The sequence below is a fragment of the Pleurodeles waltl genome, chromosome 1_1, assembly GCF_031143425.1.
Source record: "Pleurodeles waltl isolate 20211129_DDA chromosome 1_1, aPleWal1.hap1.20221129, whole genome shotgun sequence".
NCBI classification, from domain to species: domain Eukaryota; kingdom Metazoa; phylum Chordata; class Amphibia; order Caudata; family Salamandridae; genus Pleurodeles; species Pleurodeles waltl.
This window is the reverse complement of record NC_090436.1, coordinates 727,975,386-727,997,192: the sequence shown is the minus strand read 5'-3', so window position 1 is coordinate 727,997,192 and position 21,807 is coordinate 727,975,386. Positions and strand designations below refer to the sequence as shown.

General features: G+C 43.5%; 1 protein-coding gene across 4 annotated transcripts in view; it reads right to left on the bottom strand.

The window, feature by feature from the left end:
* Window positions 1-20,527, bottom strand: part of CDC42SE2 (CDC42 small effector 2) — a 301,018-nt gene extending 280,491 nt beyond the window's left edge. For 2 of the 4 annotated variants that reach the window (XM_069227321.1, XM_069227318.1), the window contains exon 1: window positions 19,912-20,527. The gene's annotated coding sequence lies outside the window, so the exon portion shown is untranslated. The other 2 variants (XM_069227336.1, XM_069227329.1) reach the window with 2 other exon arrangements.
* Window positions 20,528-21,807: the final 1,280 nt, after the last annotated feature.

Genomic DNA, 21,807 nt, shown 5'->3' with positions numbered 1-21,807 from the left:
CATTCTCTCTCGCTTCTAAAATTACTCCCTTTTTCAACTCACATGAAGGTAGATATTGCCACTGCCAACTCCTGTCCATAGAGGCCATTCAGACCACAGTTAAAATCAAAGCAGGAAAGATTACTGCCAATTAAGGATGTGGGGTAGTATGGGTAATGTGCAAACTAATCACAAGTGCAATACTGCAAAGGAGTTTCCAGTGGTCTGACTACGGCAGCAAGGTGCCTAGTCTGCTGGCAAGCAAGCAAGCCTGCATATATTAACAGTCAGCAGGATGGTTTTGTGAATAAAACGATCCACAATTTCATGGAGCATAATCTCTGACTCACGTAACATGACAGAGAGCAGTCACATCAGTTCAACTCCACTAATCTCCCAATCAGGCAGAGTTGTGCAGAAAAGGTACACATGGTGGCAGGGTCACAAGGAATGGCCTGCCAGTCAGGCTGGAGAAGGTGGTCTACCTGAAGTGGATAGTCTCCTTGGAATAAAAGGAGCATTCCTAGACCTTTGGTCCTGCCTACTTTCACCATCCCTGGAGGAGGCAGACATCCCCGCCTGGGGCTCTGGGTATATTCCAACAGCACTGCCTCAACATATCACCAAAAAGGCAGCACAGAGCACACACAACCTATGGGACTCTGATATGATACTATTCAACACTACCACTCTCTCCAGCGTTCCAGGGATCATGGAGCATGCAAGCATCCCTCTCTATCGAACAACAATGCCCCCACTTTGAGAACATGAAACAGGCCCTTTCACAGAGCCTCAAGGATGCCCTCCAACACTATTTTCCCTGACCCAACCCCAGCCGAGCAAGGATGCTCTACTGAGCTCCCAAGGCTTTATCCACATCCTCCATTCTCATCACTAGCCTACTTTTTGCCATGAAACACAGTGGGATTTAATGAGGAGTGGACAGCTGGGTGTGGTGGGAGGCGGGCCTGGGGGCGCAGAGCCCAAGTCTAGTCAGCAGGACTGTGTGCCAGGGTCCCTAAGTAACCCCTTTGTCGCTGGAGGCATTACTTCTGGCAACAGCTACACAGTCTTTCTAGAGAGACATCCTGGTTACTACTGCAACCAGATGGTGAAATTCCTTTGCATAAATTGTAGCAATGTGTCTTCGCTGCACAGGATCCCTTCATCCTCAAACATCTGCAATCCAAGCATTCCCTATGCATATTAATAGGCGCACTGTACCAGTGAAATAGCTGTCTGCAATAAATAGGAAATGCTCCATAAGTCATGAATGACGCAACATACGTCGGTATTGTCAGCGGATCAACAAGCGAATGAGACTTGTAGGAGCCACCAGCTGTGGGGGCTGACCTATTGGGCCTCTCTCCGTCATTAAGTATAAATACTGTAAGCACTAGGAGTGAGCTTAAGTGGTCGCAAAAACACTTGAAAGAGATACTTTTCTTTTCCAAATCCCCAATCAGGTGCAATTACAGTGGGGGTTTTAAAATGTGTTTCCTTGTATAAAACTGCCCTTTGAAAATGGAATAATTTCAAGCTCTGCAGTGCACAATTGGTTGAACCTCCAAGGGTCGCGCTTAATCAGGAAGTAGTGATTCAGAGTAGAAGGCCACATGCATCCATTAAAGGAAGAAAATAAAGCACTTGAGGAACTGTGGTCAGTTCATGTGATAGTCTTGTGCTTCTGTTCGGTTGTTTCTAGGGGAAGGGGATAAGCAGGACTGTGCACTGCTGCTCTTTTGAAACATGTAGTTTCCTCTAGCACGTATGTGTGGTAACAGACAAGCTTTTTAGTCTGGTAACAAACTGTACTTGAAGTGGTGAAGGCTGCTTATGTTAAAGTAGAGAGTTTCAAATTGACTACCTTCTCTCTGATCAAAGATACATGCTGTGTTGTCACTTTATTCTCAGTCAATGCAGCGACACGTTAGTCTAGTGCATTCAGATGACGTGCATTACATACTTGAGACATTTGTATACAGTCAAATTACCTAAAATCACTAAAGCTCAATCATCGGTCCAAGACTGTTCCTTCTTGTGTACAGGTGGGACTAATTCAGGAACACTATTTACAGAGCATTAAGTAGAACCCCTTGATTTAGAAGCCCATAAAAATGATGATATGCATGTCCTCCATCCATTCTCCAGTACTGGCACCATGGAGGTGGAAACAGCTTAATTTTCCTTGCCATGCTCTGGCATGTAGCTGCAAAACCAGATGCCAGCACTTTCCTATGTGTTTCACATGTGCAATAAATAACGTAAAAAAGCACCACTCTAGCTTCCTAACTCATTGCTTGCCCTATTGATACTGATAACTGCCAAACCTTGGGCACCCGTAGTTCGAGGCAATCCATATTAAATACATAAACCAGATAAACCACAGCTTAGGACCTCCTGCTATGTCCAGGGTTTTAGAAATTGGGTTTCTGGTTGGCTAGGGTATGCACTTAAGCTAGTCAGGGCAAGTTAGTTACACACTAAACATAATCTGTGCTCACCCTCTGGTAGCTTGGCACAGAGCAGTGAGGCTTATCTCCAGAGGTAATGTGTAAAGCATTGGCACAACACACACGCATACACACACACACACACACCAATAAAATACACCACAAAAGAGACACCACACAAGATTATATTTAAAAAATCTATACATATATCTATCTTGTGCATAAAACATAGACCAAAGTGACAGTATTCATAGGTACCCTGTGAACTATGCAAACCCTAAGCTAAAACTCATTATCTTGGCAAGGCAAGGATAACAATGCCATGCATCACAACATCAGGGCGTGAGACACACAAGGTGGGTTATAGCAGTGATCACATGACCCACCCTGTAACATTAGACTAAGAGTGTCATAAATCATGATTATTGTGCAGGTATCATCAGGACATGCAGCAATAATGCAAGAAAATCATCCTACAAATCCTCCAATTTCATCATCAGTACATCGGCCACTGCATAACACCATAGGCACCTAGGGTGGATCAGCTACTAGAGTAGGGAACACAGATACGACACACCTGTGCTGTTGTCACAGATAAGGCGAAATTTGTGGTAGACGAGGAGCCACTGGGGTAGATGCAGATATAAACTGTATGTACAGTAATTGGGAAACTCTGTAATAATGATTCCAAAAACAGAGGGCCCGACACTGGTGCTCTTCCTATGTGACATACAGTACTTTCCTTCGGGGAACCCCCAGCGCGCCTTCCTGGCAGCGACACAAGTTTTCGACGAGGAGTGAAACCACTGTCAAGGTTACAGCGAGAGCTCCCTTCCTTCCCCAGGTATGCCTCATCGGAGGAAGGACACTCTCATATTAAGGGAAGGCTGGGGAGACCTCCTCCGGTTCCCAGCAGCGATAACTGTAGTGAGGACAGCTGCCTGCTATCATGCGGTGCAGTTGCTGAAGCAGCCGAGGTTATGGCTGAAGGTGACAAGGAAGGCCAGCTAGTGTTCTCCTTAGCAACTCGATGGCTCGTATACACTCTGCTTGAGCAGTGCAAGTTCAAGGGAACACAGGGGAGGACTTTGTCTGCCGCACCCTTCATGCGGAGTGAAGTCAGCACAGCACTCTACTAAGACCAGTGGGGCAGGGCCGGCTGGAGCGAATAGTCTGAGTGCTGGCCTGCTCTGAGTCGTGTAGCCTGCCTTGTGGTCACTAGTTCCCACACTGCCTACAGGCCCCCCCACAAGCAGAAGGAGAGCTCTAACATGCATGTTGCTGAACAGCGGAAGCACTCACCAGGCATTAGCATCCTAAATTGTAGTGGGCTAATAAAGCACTCTTCATGCGAAGAAGTGAGGAAAATGTTCAGTGCTTGCTATGCGGTAGTCATGATGTCGATAGGGAGCAGGAAATAGCGCTTTCCCTGCAGTTGGCTCCCTGGAGGCACTAAAGGGAGGGGGTGGCACAACAGGAGTGGGAAGGCAGGCCAGCTCAGCAAGATGGGTGGCGTTTTCTCCTGTCAGTCCCTTTAGGGTCTGGGTCACCCAAAGTAAGGGAGCTGCTGGCAGCAGGCGAACACGCAGAAAAGCAATCCAGCGAGTCCTGTTTGCCACCCAGGAGCAGGTAGCAGGGCAACAATAGAAGAGCAGCCCAGAAGAATTCTTTGTGCAGTTCTTCTGATAGAGGCTCAGTTCCAGTTCCAAAAGTGCTCTAAAAATCATGGGGTCGAAGCCCCTGTTCTTATACTTCAAAATACCTTTGTTTACGGGGTGACTTCAAAGGAACCCTTTCATGTGAGACACAACCCCCTTTCAGCACAGCCCGGTCACCAGACATCAACAGGAGGTAATCAGCCTGTTGTGTGAGGGCAGGACACAGCCTATTGGCATGCAAGATGTGAATGACCCTCACTCTCCCCAGTCCAGGATGACTATCAGTATGCAGATGTGCCTTCTGTCACACCCAGCCCCTCTTGTGTTATGTCTGTCTGGAAAGTATGCACCAAGTGGAGCTGTCACTCTGCCCCAGGCGTGGATTGGAGTCAGGCTGCCAAGCACTAGAGTTATAAGCACAGAGAAAAAAAACATTTCTAAAATAGTAATGTAAACTCCAACTACACCAGTAAGCAGGAATTCTCACCACCATTCCAAACATGCCCACACTACACCTCAACCACCATAAATTACCACTTGGGCATATATAGGGGAATTCCCAATGCAAACCTATGAGAGAAGCAGTACTTCGAGTAGTGAAACACGAAATAGGCTGTGTGTCACTTCTAGGACAAGTCACACATAAAAGTATGTGTTCTACCTTTTATATACACAGCACCCTGCCCATAGGGCTACGTTAATTCTACCTTAGGAGTGACTTGGGTGTCACAAAAAGGGAGTTTAGGCCTTGGCAAGTAGTTTGACTTGCCAAGTCAATGTGGCAGTAAACTGCGCAAGCAGGCACTGCAGACCCACTAGTAGCATTTTATTTACAGACCCTGGGGATATGGTACACAACTTCACATGGGGCGTACAGGTAGATTAAATATGCCAAACATGTGTAAGTCAATTACACCAAGTTTTAGTGGAGAGACCACATGAACTTTAGCACTGATCAGCAGTGGTAAAGTGCCGAGGGCCCTAAAGCCAACAAAAAGAGGGTCAGAAAAATAGGAAGATAAAAGGCAAATATTTGGGGATAACCCTGTAGAAAGGGTCATTTCCCACACGGGGCAACTAGAGTTATACTGTAATATGGAATACAATTGTGTGGGAAAGGTGGCTGGACTATACAGGAGGAACAGTCCAACCACCAAATATATCTGTACTATAAGATTAAAGAAACAAACCCATGGATAAAATGGATCACACGTTTTAAAAATAGAGGTTTCTTGAGAAGAAAACTACACATTCAGTATACACCATTCAAAGTGTTTTTGGTAATCAGCAATTCATTTATTTGTCTTGCAAGGAGCACTACTAGGGCTCTTTTATCAAATTGGCTTCTGGACAAAGAGTGTAACAGACTGAGTAAAATAAATACACAAACCCTTATGTACACACCTTGTAATAAAGGATGTGCCTCTTCTTTATAAGCAGGACAAGCTTCAAATATTGACTTGTAAAGCTTAGTAGTGGGTTTAGTCACACAACGAAGCTTCTTACAGCACCTAATACTACCAAGGGGACAATATCGTACATTAAATATTTATCACTAAAGTGCATCTCCAGGGGACCTTAAAATTCAAACCTTGAGAGATGAAAACTATTTGAAGTTCTTCTAAATCCTTCAGTGCTTTGAGATTTCGGATGCAATCACTGACAAGCTGTGCGAAAAAACATTATGACAAAGAATGAATCATGGCCTCCACCCACTGGGGTTGTGTTTCTAGTGTGTGGACAAACTACACACTATCCGTTCACTGGGGATTGTTAACGTTAACTGAGCAAAATCTCACTTCTGCAGTTCCTTAATTCAGTAGCCAAAAAGCAACGTGCAAGCAGTTGAATGTTCTAAACATATGTTACTACACTAAATGTGATAAGCATTAATCTTAGTAGCTTTTGATCCTTTTTAAAGTTGCATCGCTTTTTGTTCAATCAACCAATTAGGAGCCATTCAGTAAACTACGTGCCATATTCAGCAAATCCTTATTTACGTTTAAAACGCTTTAGTCGTTCAATTTCACAGTCCCGGACTGTATGTAGTCTGAGCACTGACCACTGTCCACCAAACAAATTATTAAGCATTGTCGAGCATGTTAATCTGCCACAATCCTTCTCCAGTTTTTCCCTCACATGGCGGCTTAGACTTCCTTCACATCCTTGCTCTTAGCTTGTCTGGCTGGAGTAGGGAACAGCACAGACATTCTGTACACCTTAGATACCAGGCCTCTGTACTGTTACCGTGCAGTTAGTGCTTTCCATACAACCAACAACATGCCTTTCCACAGGAGGGCTTTAAATTATATGCGTTTTCAAGCTTACACTTCCTAATAAATTTTTGTTTGTGAAAGGAAAAAAATATATATTTGTTCAATAAAGCATAGTAGGCTGAACGCCACCAAATTCTCCAGGTGGGCTTGTGATAGTTATTATATTGCATGATGGTTGGAGCTAGGCCATCAGCTTAGTATCTTACTTGTCTGACGTGTATGCTGCATGGGATGCCTACAAGCGAAGTGTTGGACGGGCTTTTGATTGCTGATGTGTGCGACTGTTTATTTGAGTGTGCATGAGAGTGTATGCCCTTTCTTGTATGTAGTCGAGATTGTGTGTAGAAATGCAAGTGTGAATGTGTGTGTATGTGGGTGTGTTGGTGCCTACCCCAGAGTTGTTTATTAGGAAACGGGAGGGTATATACCAAGAGCACATCTAAAACAGGTCGCCCGATGGAGGAGGGGTGAATAAAACACACCGAGGTCACTGACTGGTTTATAGGCAGAAATATGTTTAATTGAGCTAAGTTCTTATGCTGACATATTTATGTGACCTGCAGATCACAAGTTTGAAATCAGGTAAGGCCAAAACAACCTTTCATCCAACAATGGTTGCCGAGGCTGGTAGAATGTTATAAGGCAATAGGGTCACCTTATGCATCTTAGAAATATCAATACTCAGTTATTAAATGCGATTAGAATCATGTGATATAAAGAGAAATGTTTCTGCATGGCGGAGCATGTAGGCTCCATCATGGCTATTAACTGGCAATTTACTTGAAATAGGCTTTCCACGTTGGGGAAATCTGGCTGGAAATTGTTTTATTTAGCCCCCTCTTAAATCCACTCAGAAGAATGGGATTCTATTTACTGACCATGAAGTACTGCAATTTTCAATAAGCACCTATTGAACTGCTTACACTCTGTGACACATTTGCGGCCTAAATTTACTCTACATGTGATTTGACTTACTTTTTTTTCTCAAAACAATTGCTGAGGAGAACAGGATCACTATATACCGACATTGAAGTACCCAGAAAGCGCGCAGCTCTCTACTGCCCGTTACTAGCAACAGGCATCCCTGCACTTTAGTGCATTTTCAAGCATCAGGGCCTGATCATGCACTCCCAACTCATTGGCATTTTCAGACTGGCACCTACAGTTAAGGTTCCACCACTTGCTGATCTCTATTTCAAGCATGCTGCACATCGCTACTTCCGGATTATGTACAGATTATCAGCTACTGTTGCAGCAGCCTTACAGGGTTGGTTCTACCAACTTGCCCTGGAGCACTACTAGCAAATTCAAATAAAAAATATTTACCACTTTTAGTTCTTGCCTACCGACAGTATTTAGCTGTCTTTTGTCAAAGACCTGTTGTCTACAATCCCAATACTTACAGTGGGTTTTGGATTAGCCACTGTTTACCATCAGGTGGTATTCTTGTCAATATAATTTGCTTGATGCTAAATCAATGGCTTTCTTTCCTCTTCTTGTATTTGTCCCTTCTCTGGAGCACAACGTCCTTATAATTCCTTTGGTTGGATGACTTGTACCATGTTTCACATCAAGGAACTACTTTTTACTTTTCTTTCAGCCCTCCATGGGTAAGCATGTGGTTCGCTTCTGTCTTCCTCCACCCCCCCAGTGACCCACCCAGGTTCCCAAAGTTCCCTCTTACACATTATCACAATGAGTATTTTTGGTTGATGCCGGTCAGCATCAGCAACGATTTGTTTTATTTCTTTATTAATAGGCAAAAAGCTATGGCAAAGTCAAAAGGTGACTGTTCCAATGCTTCTTTACCTGTGCCCTCCAACAAGGATTGCAAAAACTGCTTATCCACTGCCGCATAACTTAGAACTCCGCTTATGGGGGGGGGGGGGGGGGGGGGGCGAGTATTCCTTTGTATGGCCTTAAGGTTATGGGGGCTCCATCAATGTTTTGTGTTTACTCCATCAAAAATGTGGTTTAAAAGAGACCTCTCTGCCAAGACCTCGCTGTCTTTCCTTTTACAAATAATGGCAACAATCGGCCTGCTGCGTGAATGATGGTGGACTGTACGAGAAAGGGAACCAGTTATTCCCAGCAACAGATTTACTGACTAGCAACTTCCACTAACTGTTGTACACTGCTGTCCTGGCTCCATGCCCTTTAATTATGGGGTAATGTGACTGACAACTCTGCTGCGGCCACAATGTGGCTTTACAATGTACGCTCTACCCCAGCTTACCATTACAGCACTTTGAGAGCCCGAGGTGAATGAAAGGAGGACGGCCGGAGTAAAGGTGGAGATGAGGAGCTCAGGGCAAAGCAGCAAGGAGGGCTTGAAAGCACCGAGACAGAGTATGGGGTTAAGAGAGGACAAGATAACAGAGAGAAGAGTCGGAGGAAGTTTAGTGTGACATAATTGGCCCAATAAGAGGGTGGAAACAAAGATGATACAGGAGAGAGTACAGAAGCGCCATCTTCCTCACCAGGGGCTAAAATGTGCTCTGGCGGAAGCAGGTGCGAGGCCCTGACAGTTTACCATCAAGCACTGGCCTGGGCCACCCACAGAAGACTCAGAAGCAGTCTCTGGCAGACCATACTCATTTATGACTTAAAGTAGAATGAAGGACCTAATGTCAACTTAAAATACCGAGTAGTAAAACGAGCACTAGCATTTGAGATCCCCAAAACAGTGGGAATTATGCATGTGCACATGTACTTGCCAATTAATTATTTTCATCGCTCACCCTCAGTGCACACAAACATGAATAAAAAAAAACGTCTCAATATATTTTAGAATGTGCTACGCATTTTCAACTTCAGGCAAGCTGTAACTGGAAACTGCAAGCATTTTTGCATTTGCATGAAAGACCACGACAGCGCAGATAAGCAGACTGAAGCATTAACACAGCCCGATTGAAACAGCAAAAGCAGGCCATTCACTGGACCGCGGTAGCTGACGGTTTGTAAAAATTGCCCCGCAGGCTGCACGAGATCAAGCTTCGTGATATGTCACATCAATTTTAGGTCCACTGCATTGTCAAAGTGCGAGGAAGAGACACACCTGAAAAACAATAGTATTTTCCTTATTTTATATAGCGCATAATGTCGGATTCTAGCGCTCAATAAAAAGTGACAATGAAAACATCAGTTGCATTACGTTTGTTAACTAAATGAAACTTGCCATCAAGGTCCCAATCAGCATTAAAAAAAAAGAAAAAAAGAAAGAAAAAAAAAAAACGGGAAAAAAAAAAAACTCGAAAATGAACACTTCTAGCCCTGGACCTACCCTTCGATGTAAATGTTATTATTTTGCGATTCACAAGGGTTTATGTGAGTAAACTTGGAAAGCTCTGCCAGCTGCCAGATTCCGTACTCTTGAAAAACGTTTGCAAATTTACATTTATATAAAGCTCTTTCTGGATGAGATACCTAATTGTACACAATTGCCTTTACTCTACATTTCTTCGATTTTGGGGGGGTACTCTCTTCCCATTCTCACCATGGGAACAGATTTATTCTAACCCCGACAGGAATAAATCTCGAATCCCAAGGTGTGAATGATGATGGACCGGTATTTCGAATTATATGTGTTGGAAATTACCATATTCTGCTTGGTCCTACCCCTTTTTGTTGGCTTTAGGTCTCTGTGTTACTAATGAAGGGCAATTTAACAAAAAGGTAAGGGGCAGTGGAAGTGACATCCCACTCCATTTGACCCTTAAGTTCACTCATACACACAAGCTTACTCATGCACACAATCACACGAACACATTTTCTCTCACATAAACACATTCATCTGCACGCATGCACTTAACAGATTTCAAAGCATTTTTTCCATACATCAGCTGCTAGGGAGGGTCATGTTCCAGCGAACTGTACGCCATTTTTTATTTCACTAATAGTGAATAATATTATTATTATTCCCTGTTAGAGAAAACAAATGAAAAAAAGAAAAAAAAAAAAAAAAAAAAAAAAAAAAAAAGAAGAAGATTGGAGCTCTATGCGAGCTACATTGCATAAGGGCGAGTTGCCCATTTGTCCCTGGCACTGATTTTGCCACTTCTGAGCCAGGCCAGAGATCGCAAATGCCGTGCTGGGGTCGCAAGGGGCAAGGCAGGGTTCACAGCTGCGTCTTCTAGCGACCCATAAGGGATGCCTGTGATGTTACTCCTGCTAACCAGTAGTACAATGCTTGTGCCCTACCATCCACACACAGAACAAAATGTTAACACCTGATTGGTACATTTAATTTACATGGAAGTCCTTAGTATATGGTACTACCGGGGCCTGTAAATTACCTGCTGCTAGTGTACTGCTGCGCTCATTGTGTAACTCACTAAAGTAGCACTGTAAAACAGTGATAAGCATTAATCTTAGTAGCTTTTGATCCTTTTTAAAGTTGCATCGCTTTTTGTTCGATCAACCAATTAGGAGCCATTCAGTAAACTACGTGCCATATTCAGCAAATCCTTATTTACGTTTAAAACACATTAGTCGTTCAGCATGCCTATCAGGCACGCTATTGCAACCTGTGTGTGAAGTTTTAAAACTGCAATGTCGACTGGCAAAATAATCCATTTGCCAGGCCTAACTAAACCTTCATTTTTAAAACTTATTAGTCATCCCTAATGTAGGCCATAAAGGCTCATAGGCAGGGTGCATGGTATTAAAAAAGTAGAGCATGTATATTAAAAGTTTTACATGTTCTGATAGTAAAATATCTACGAAGTCCTTTCTTACCCTGACAAGGCTGGCCTCTCCTAGACTAAAACTGTTTATCTTATTACACTTGGCAAGTGCTAAATTCAGTTAGGAAACAGCTAAAGAAATTTTTCTTCCACTCGTTTCAATTGTATTTTTAAATTCTCTTTAACATCGACGTCGGATTTCAAATTACTATTTCGCAAATGTCACTTTTAAAAAGTTGCCATTTTCCTGCCTAGGCCAAATGTGCTTTCACCAGTGTCTAGAGTCACCTGACTGTTAATGGCTCTCTTAGAGTGTGATGTATATGGTTTTTCAGACAGTGGCAAAAGGGCCTTTGGTGTGGGGGGAAGTGTTCCTCTTCTGAGCAAGATGTCCTGTAGGGTTGAACCCAGTCTCTTCCTGAGCTTTAAAGGATAGTCTGAGGCTCTACCCAGCTCCTTTCTGACTTCAGAAGATGCCTACCCTGTCATTGGCAAATACAGCTCACATCTGGGCCTGCCTGCCTTCCGTTTCACTAAATAAACCAGAGCGAAACAGAAGAATTGAAGAGAAACAGCTTTAGGGTTAGACATAGAGGTGTCCACCATCCACAGGCTGGCACTGAGCATTAATGTGGCACCCTCCAGAATCTGAAATTAAACTTGAGACTATTTAGAAAAAAAACTGCCCTACTGTCTGAAGATGGAAGTCTAGACCTGCCTGCCTTGAAACCTGGACCCCAGAAGTGTCTCCAATGGTCAGTTGTCTGACCTCATGTTTGAGCTACAGGGACAAAAACACCCAGAGGCCTTTAGTGCTTTCCAGCTGATCAGGCAACTGGACCTGAGCTGGTCCCCTCTGTTTGCCTCTGTGGGAGTGAGTCCTAACCCCATGTGCTGTCCTCAAGGTCCTGGGCCCTTGACTGGACACAGAGTGTACTTCTCCCTGATAACTAAAGGTTGCACCAGGTCCAAAGCAGAGTGACGCAAGGCCTCGCATCGCAGCAGCTTATCGGCTGATTCACAGGATCCAACTCAGAGCCTTGCATAGCAGCACCGTGCAGCTCCTGCCTGCCAGCTTCACAGGAACCGATGAAGAGCTCTGCAAAAGCCGCATAGCTCCCAAATTGAAGCCTCACAAGATCCAGGACAGTACATTTCAGTGCAATGGCACACCATCCATGAATCAAGTTAAAATTTCCAGCAGGGTGAACCTGGTCCTGAATCTGGACCACACTCCATCGCAGTTGGCCTGATCTTGTGACTGTCTGGTGTGACCAGATAAGCACAGTTGACATTTTCCACTTTTTGGTGCTATTTATATCTAAAATTTTAAAACCTTAAAACTCTGGTTTAACTGAGGGAGGATGTGTTATTTTGGTGTCACTAAATTATAGTTTACTCTATTTTTCGAAATAGATTTGGGATCATTCTGGTTTTGTACAATATTACAGATTGTGTGCTGCATGAACACATTATACATTGCCTCTAAGCTAAGCCTGACTGTTTTTGCATCAAGCTACCAGAGGGTAAGGCACAGGCTTATTTAGTGACTTCTGTGGTTCACTCTGACAAGGATAGAGATTATTATTTTAAGTGGGTTCTCTCCCCTTTCAGCCAACAATCTAATTTTTAAAACCTGCTTTCTTCCCTTTAGTAAAGATTTAACAAGAAGAGATATTACACCATAAACAGCTGTATATATATATATATATATATATATATATTAGTCTGCAGTGGTACAATGTGTATGCAAAGTGGCATTTTTCCTCCCTCATTAAAAAAAAAATAATAGATGTGTTTTGGATAACAAAGCACTTTTGTTAATGGTTGTCCTGCTTTATATCTGTAATGCAACCTACTAACTAATCTAGTTTATTTGTAAAGGGGCAAGACGGCACTAGGGTAGTCAAACTGCACCATCACCAACAGGACATATTTGAGTAGTAAAAGGAGCATTGCCGCTTTATGCCTATAACAGATGCAGAGGAGTTTTCTAACCCATCACTTCCAGCATGAGAGGCCCTGCCCATGATGAGCCTCAGAGGGGAAGAAGCTATGAGTGCAGCAGGTACCGTGGCACCGGGGACAAAGGATAAGTGGTCAACTTAATCCCAATTATGTCTATCTTTTACTGCTCAAGTATGAATAGGGAGTTTTATTTTCTTTACAACATAACAGACAAAAACAATGGTCTCTTCAGATTCAGTAAGTAACAGAAAGTATATTTTAAGTAAAAGGAGTTTACATAAACGATCCTTAGAGGGTACATGTTATTGTGTTAGTCTTATCTTGAACTAACTCATATTTAATGTAAGTCACACACACGAGACACAAAAACACAACCAAATCAAAATTAACATTTAACTTGTCATTCAACAGAGATTTGTGAAGGTACTATAATACTGAAAAGTGAAACTGTGCAGTGTAGTTGCGAGTCGAACATTAAATAAATGGTGCAGAATAAAAGTACACCACCTAAACACAATGGCTGTCAGGATATTGATTTGAGTTATAGAAGGCCTGTACTACAGTGCCCCTTAGTTCGAAAGAAGAAATAGTTCCAAAGTGTTTTGATGTCGACTCTTCGGCATACTTTCATTTATCAGCCAACTTTTAATATGGCATTATTAGGTCAATGGATAAAAATGTACAGCTAACGAGATACAACCATTTGGTTCAGGATAAATCCTCTTAAGTACTCAGTGGTGATAATCACCGCTTTTTGACACTGAAGTAATACTTAATTAATTTAAAATGCTTCCACCTGGGCTTTGCAGGAACATAGCTTAGTTCCAACCAAAGCTTCTGAGAAAGAGACACCTTTTTATACACGTCATCACCAAGCAGGAGGGACTGTCTTCCCAGGACTTCTTTGCACATTTTCAGAACCAATGTCACTTTCAACTTGTTCGACATCCAGACAAAATCCGATTGTCTATACGAATGTGTACCCCAGGTATCAATACTTTAATTGATCCTTGGAAATATGCGTATATTGCTTTGGCATCTTGTCACGTCTCCTGCCTCTACCTGTATCTTATGTAGGCCAGGGAAAAGTGTAAATTACGCCAGGGTAATACATGCAATTTCGGGAATTTTGCATTATTACATAAATTACTAAATTTATGCTATTATGCCACTTTGCATTTTATACGCCATTCGCGGGGGGGGTTGGGGGGGGAGGAAAGCATGCTGGAAGAACATATGCAGCTGTTTCTTTGTAGTGCTTTTGTTCTCTATAACTTATTTTTAGTGCACAATGCATCTTTGGGTCAAAATTTGATAATTAGACACATTTTATCCCGAAATATAGCACTGACTTTCAGATTTACATTTTGCGTAATTACAAAGTATTATGCAGGAGCAAATTACTCGAATTTCGCCCACTACTAATCATATGGCCAATCGCCTGTAATAGAGGGTGCATTTCATTCAAAAAATAAAAAAAACATACCACTTTTTGGTGACCCTTGGGAAACAGAAAAAATAGTAAACATTTTAATTAGTAAAGATTATCTCAAGGTACCTATCGCCTTTCTGATTTCTAACAACATGATAATTATTATTGCCAAGTATTTAAGATTTGCGTTTGGCAGTTAACAGCTCCCGAATAGGTTTGTGAAAAAAAAAGTCATGGTGCAAAAACTATATAATATATATCTCCATGACTGTGCCACAAACAAATGCCAACTCACGAGTGTTCTACCCTAGGAATGTACTATCTGCATGAATGGCAATTATGGTTCTAATGTGCTCCAAACTACTCAAACTGCTGTGTGAAACAAGGGATGAAGAACAGGACAGGGTGAAACGACCACACCCCATTTATTACCATCTCCCTCAAATGTCTTTGTGTGGAGTGTCCAACTCCAAATGATCAAATCAGACATCAGGAAAAACAAACTTGATGCAACAAAAACCCTTGGATCTAAACACTCAACCTCAACGATAAAAAGCAGCTCCAAGCGCAAAATGGAATCTACAGAATATCCATTAAAAGAGCCAACAAGTTCCACTATGTACAACACATCACATAGACTACACGCCCAACCAAAGGGTTATTTACAATCAATGAATTTCATAAATACCCCTAACATCACTTCAATAAAGATTATACATTGGCAGGAAATTTGTGAAACCATAGCAAATTACGTTGATAAAAAAAAAAAAAGCCATCAACCTACAAGCCTACTTCCACTCCAAACTGAGAAATGTTTTTGCAGAGGAGCCAAAACCAACTTGGGCTACCCTGAGCCCTCAACCTATAATGAAGTCAGTCAACCTAACACAAAAAGAAACCTCTGAATGTGGCAACCCCTACCACTTACGTGAAAAACCTTTGTAGTAATTATACGTTTCACTCTCTCACTTCAATCCCAAGTAAAACAAAATGACAAGAGACTAATTCTACATGATGAGAATTCTATGATGAATCTACTCCTACACAGGGCTCTCACATATGCTACATTCAACAATTGTACTTGTGTTATCAAGTTTGTCTTATCCAAATAGGCCCGACAGCAGACTCCAAAACACGAACTGCCAAAAAATAAAGAATGCAGAACACCACAGCCAGGCAAGCTCTCATCCTAAACAGGCTAGACTACACTGCACATTACTCGATTACCAATGGCCAGAGGAATAGCCTTCAAAGCACTTTGCATTTCATGTAGGGCAATCCACGGGGCCTTGGCATTGCCGGTTACAACAAACTCAGACTTTACAAAACCTCATGTCACGAATGGCCCTGTACTGATAGTTCCTACGTACCACAAAACCCACATAGTAGGTAACTGCTTCTCAGTCCAAACATACGAATTATGGAACAACATTCATAGGAAAATCAGAATTGTCAATAATCATTTGCAAATCAGTAGAGGCATGAAGTCCTGGCTTTCCTTTTAATCAAGTCTCTATCCCTCTAAACAACAATGACGACCGTTTTGTGCAAGCACCTTGTGAATCTATGCCTCACACTCCATGGCACCACGTATATCAATCACGTTCACACACCAATGTGTCACGTTTGGAGCACACTCTCTAGGCATCATGTATAACACAACTATGATATAATACATGAAACTGCTACCAACCAGGCGCGACCCCACCGACATAAAGGAGCGTCGCTCTCCCCCCAACCAGCAGCTGCAAACTTTTAACAATAAAACAATAATAAACTGTGTTTAATAATAAAGGGACTGGGCCATGGGGCGTGACAGGGACGGAGGGAGTGCACAGCACTCTCCTCCGTGCACATGTGTGTTTGGCCAGCCATCTTCGGCCGGCCAAACACACATGCGCATTGGGCTCTCTCCAACACGGAGAGAGCCCAATGCCAGGTTGGAGATAGTAGGCAGATGGTCTCAGTCTGCCTCATACCACCATGCCAGGGCACTCAAGCCAATCCGAATGCTGCTTTTATACTGCCAGCAGCATGAGAGCAGCGTTCGGATTGGCTGCAGGCCACGCTGGGAGCATGTGCCTGTAGTGGAGGCTGAAGAGCGGCAGCAAGGAATCAGGTAAGTGTTTTTCTTTTTTTCCTTCCTCTCCCCCCATGCCTCCACACACGCCACACACCGCTATGCCCCTTTTCCACACCGCTCATTCTACCAACACCCTTCTCTCATCTATGCAGCTCAGAATAAAAAGGTCTGCAATGCACCTTGAGACCACAACTAGAGGTAAAGAATAACTAGAGAATTGCAAAAAGACAACAAAATTTAAGTATCTTCCTCCAGCAATCTCCAACCTTAGTTTCCAAATGTTTCTTAACTTGGCTGCACACTGACATCTGCAAGCCCTTTCTGGTACCAAGCTGAAGGAATGTTGAACCAGGAGTTACTCCAAACCCATCTCAGCTCACATCGCTTCCACACTCTTCGAGAATAGTGCCCTTCATATATAATCCACATTCACATAATCACGACACACCTGTTCACCCAATAACCTGCTGGACTAACCCTGTGTGTGAATATTTGTTTACGCATCCTGTATTTAGCTACAATATTTACTATGTTGTCACATTCTGTTTCACTTGAAATGATGATCAGTATTCAAGAGGTTGCGGGCAAGTCTATACAAACTCTTAAAGCATAAAGTAAACAAGGACTCTGCCAGCAGGTAAAGAGAACCCGAAGCCAGCAAAAAGGCAGAGAGCCCTGGGGAAGCATTAACAATTCATAGTATGATACACAGAAAAAAAAACGTCCAAAATTTACCAAAGCCACTCCCCAGTAGGACTCACTCAACAACTCCAATGTGTCCTTATATATTAGGACAGGAGATTAACGCACAACACATGGACTCTACATTTCAAGCTCTAGTCTCATTCAAAAGATCAGTGCATTCGGGAATTTGTAGTCTTGCTTCAACGAGATCAAACTAAACATACCCTTTACCAGTCGTTCTTAACCTTTTGACTTCTGTGGTCCCCCATTTAATCATTAAGGGACTCTGAATACCCCCTGCTGAATCATTACTGGAATCCAAGGGCCCCAACAGAGTCATTGGTGGAATCTTGTTACTCACATAAGCAATTTTGCTGATTTGTTGAAAAGCAAAACAATACGCAAAAATATGGAAACAAGCATTCAAACAAATACTCAGTTGGGGAAATATTTCATTTAATCCACAAATACAATTTCAGGAAGGTTGGAGTTTATCTAAAATTAATTGAGACCACCCATAGTTCATACTACATTTTGTTTAGCTGCTCCTACAAATCAATCTGAGGTCACCAACTTATTTTTTAGCCTCAAACTTCAAACCCCTTCACATTAACAGAACGTTGTTAAAATTTCAATTTTACATTTTGCTTCTTCATTTATATACAACGTATTAACCTGTTAATATTAAATTTTCTAAAAAAAAAAAAAAAAAACTGTGGACCCCCTGAGTAGGTGTCGCCGACTCCCTGGCGTCCCCGGACCACAAGTTAAGAGCCACTGCCCTTTACTTTACCAATGATTTTACAAGAGGAAAAGCACAAATGGAAATGTGATATTTGTAACATTGAACCATCTGAGTGTCCTTCCTATAAGTAAAAAAGGAAGTGAAAATATGAGATCCATACTGCTTGTACCAATGTTCTGATAAACTACGTAGCTCTAGCTAAAAGATAAGTGGGAATCTGGGTAGGTATTCCAACAATGATTCAGACTTTATATGTACACACAGAGGGGGTTAGGCTATGGTTGGCAAGTGAACGTGCCCTCTCAGGGCGCACATACACAGTCGGCCACAGTACATATGGGCTTGTCTTGGCCCCACCACTGATTAGTCTGTATATCCCATCTCGTCCACTGGTCCTAGAGAAGTATAGGTTGTTTCATTTAAGTTACAGGATACGCATTTTTCGGCCCTATCTTGTGATGACCGTAGGTTGGATGCTCCACAACATGTCAGTTTGATATGGTAAGCATTTAGTAACTAGGTAAGACATCTTTTTAAAGAAGGGTGAATATCCAAATCCCTATGAAAGTAAATGCAAATAAATTGTCAACAACGTCTGAAATATGAAATACTTTTATGATAGTGCTTATGAACCAAATGAAACTTGTGAATGTAGTGTTTAATTTTGTAACCACTAATATCATTCGGCTGACTGACATACGATAAGGTGCCACCACTACCATGCGTATAATTCCACATCTGTCAACTTACACACCCGAGAGATTTCCTCTCGTGGGTAAGAAAAATATTTTAAGAAACACAAGGAGACTAGCATATAATGCACTATTTTTCATGAGACAACATTTAAAGGAAAGCAAACATATGAAATGGAAAGTAGGCCTGCTTTTTAGTGTCCGCCACTTAAACCTATATTGTCAGTTTATGGCCATCCCTGGAGATGGGCTAAGACTGAACTGCCTCCTTCCAGGAAGGAGGTGCGATGCCAGCTTTCACTCTAGGCGCTTGGTTCAACAAGGGGCGTCTGACGTTAAAAACGGGTCGCTGTAAAAAGGTATTTCCACGCAGAAGCGACAGTGCAGCATTCACCGGAGGATAGTGTGAGAATTCGCATTAACACCCTTGCATCGCTAAACCAACACCTTTGCTAGAAAATCACAGACGTGCAGCGACATCTTTTCACACCTGGGCCACGCTCAACGCGAAGCATCTGCATGCCGCTTCCGACAGAGGCAAACAGCAAGACCCTGGAGTCATGTACACATATTTCACCGCGGTCCCTGGAAAGGAAATACGTTACCCCCAGGGTTCGTGGTTGAGTGTGTGTGTGAGGGGGGGGGGGGGGGGGGGGGGGGGAGGTGCACGTCCCACATAATATCCGCATTCATTGGACTAATATAGCATGCATGGGAGCGTAGCCATCTGCAGTGTCACAGAGGTCCTCTTCTTCATACACAGAGCAGCGAATTGAGCTCGGCGCAAGCAATGGGGCAATAGCCGTAGTGCTCTAAATACCCTGCGAATCCCACTAACAGGTGGCAGACTATGTCCCCAAATCCTCTGTATACGAAGATGAAAGGCGGAAACGAGAAGATGTGAAAAGGAAACTGTGTATTGTGTAAGCCTTGTTTGAATGTTAAACACATTCAAAACAGCATACTGCAGGACACAGTCACCTGTGCAAGCAAAGCACCCAGGTATGACGATGATATATGCCACGCCATATGACCTGATGGGTCAACGTGTCACAAACGTAGCCGAGGACACCTGAACAACAGAGCCAGCATGGGGCACAGCAATATGTCCCTGGGATGGCAGCCCTACCTGTCCGCGGTGGCACCATCAATACACCGCCCTTCCGTCCTGGGGCAAATCTGACTGTTCGGCATGTAATGCACAGACATGCCCGCAGGTGAGCTGCCTTGGAGTGCCAGGCTGCGATGCCACTCACCCATCAGATCCATGTGAGCTCCTTTGTGCCTCGCATTTCCACAGCCCCCGAGTCCACTCCTCTCGGATCTCAGCGGCCGTCCAGCCAACGCTCCTCGCCGCTGTAGGGCGTCTGTAAGCGCAGACAAGCGGTGTGCACCCGGCTCTTCCCCCAGTCGGCACACCGAACGGCAGGACCACCGCCTGCTCCCAGGGCAGCTACCGCCGCTTCCTGATGCTTGCCACTGGGGGAGGCAAGGGATTCCTCCGACCAGGAGCCCCCCGGCAAGGACTCAGCAGACCTTGTCACCGGCTCTGAAGAGAGGTACGCTGTGAAGATGGCGACCTCCGCGGCGCTAAGAGTGCTCTGGATGAGAAAAGCCTTTCTTTGCCGCCGCCCGGGGTGAGTGAGCCGAAGAGCTGCGACGCAGGCGGGAGGAGGCGGGTCGGGGGCGGAGCCGCTGTGTTCAGCAGTGCCTGGACTCGGCATTCACGCTGCTGCGGCCACCGATGATGCAGGGACAGGAGTCGTGTGCCGAAATGGTTACCTCTCTCATTGCCATTTTGTAGGAGCTAACTCACGTGGATATCGCGAAGGAGAGTCGCTGCTGTCAACTGTTTGAACAGGTGCAACACCTAGACATAGTTGCGAGGTGCGCGCGCATCCAAAGCCTTTTCGAACAGGTTGGCAAGCCTAGGCGCAGTTAATAAGGATGTTGCTAGCCCTTTACAAATAACTGACCCCCAAAAGGCTACAGTTACTTATCAAATCGTGTAAACCAACGATTCAACACGAAGTTCAGCAGTTTGTAAATGGTCGCTAACCTTGATCTTTTCCGCTTTTTCAAAGTACACGGGTGTCCACTTGAGATCATCATAGCACCGAGTTAACTCTGCAGTCGTGCATTGGGGCCTTCCTACTTTAGATGTCAGTAGTAGGGCCACTAAATAGATATAGCCCAATTGTGGAATCAACTTTGTTTTCACTTAGTTTGCTAAAAGATCCTTCAGCTTTTTATTGGTAAGTGGTCTTATAGAGAAACACGGTCATCTTTGGTGTCCTTGTGATAAACAGAGAAGTGTGTGAAAATGGTAGTGTGTGAAGGTAGTTAGGGTGAGAGAGGAGGACGCAAAAGAGTGAGAAGGATAAGCAAAGGGATTTGGGAAAGGGGGATCTACGATCTAAGGGTTGGGAGGGTATGACCAGCCTTTAGTATGTGCGAGTTAAGCCTACAAGGGTGCCAATCTCCAGAGGGGTCCATGAGTTAGTTGCCTGCAGCAGTCTCCTTCTGACCCCGGTGTAATTAAAAATGTGGTTAAACACTTTCAAAAGTCTGCTAGTACCCTGCCCGCATTTTGTGGGTTTTTCATTTCATGGAACTTCTTAATCTCGGTTTTCTCCGAGTTCTTCCCAATTTTCAATACATGGTAGACTAGAAGGGGTGCCATATTTGGGTTCACCCAGGGCGCTGTCTTAGCAGAGGACAGCATATCATTGACAGGAGGGTGCAAGAGAATGCATGCTTGTGTTATAGAGGGTTGCAAGAGAGTTTATGGAGAGGTGCATGTAAGAGAGGGTTGGTAAGAGGAGTGTGTGTGTCAGAAAAGGATCTTAGAGAAAAGGGGGTCAAGTGGTGCCAAGACAAGAAAGTACGTGTAAAGAAGTCTTGTGAGGGTACATTCCTAATTGCACAAGATTAAACGTTATGTACACAACAATAATAGTTTAGGCTGGAAGATATATGAATGCAGGGTTAAATTTACAGAGCTAGGTGTGCTGGATATAGATTTAAAGATGCATGGTTACTGCTGTATTTGGCATGCTCTTGGCTATGGGTACAGGGCTATTGGTTATGGGTGCAGGAAGAAGGATAGAGGATTATCAGTCCAGGGCTAAATATACAAGGTTAATGGTTAT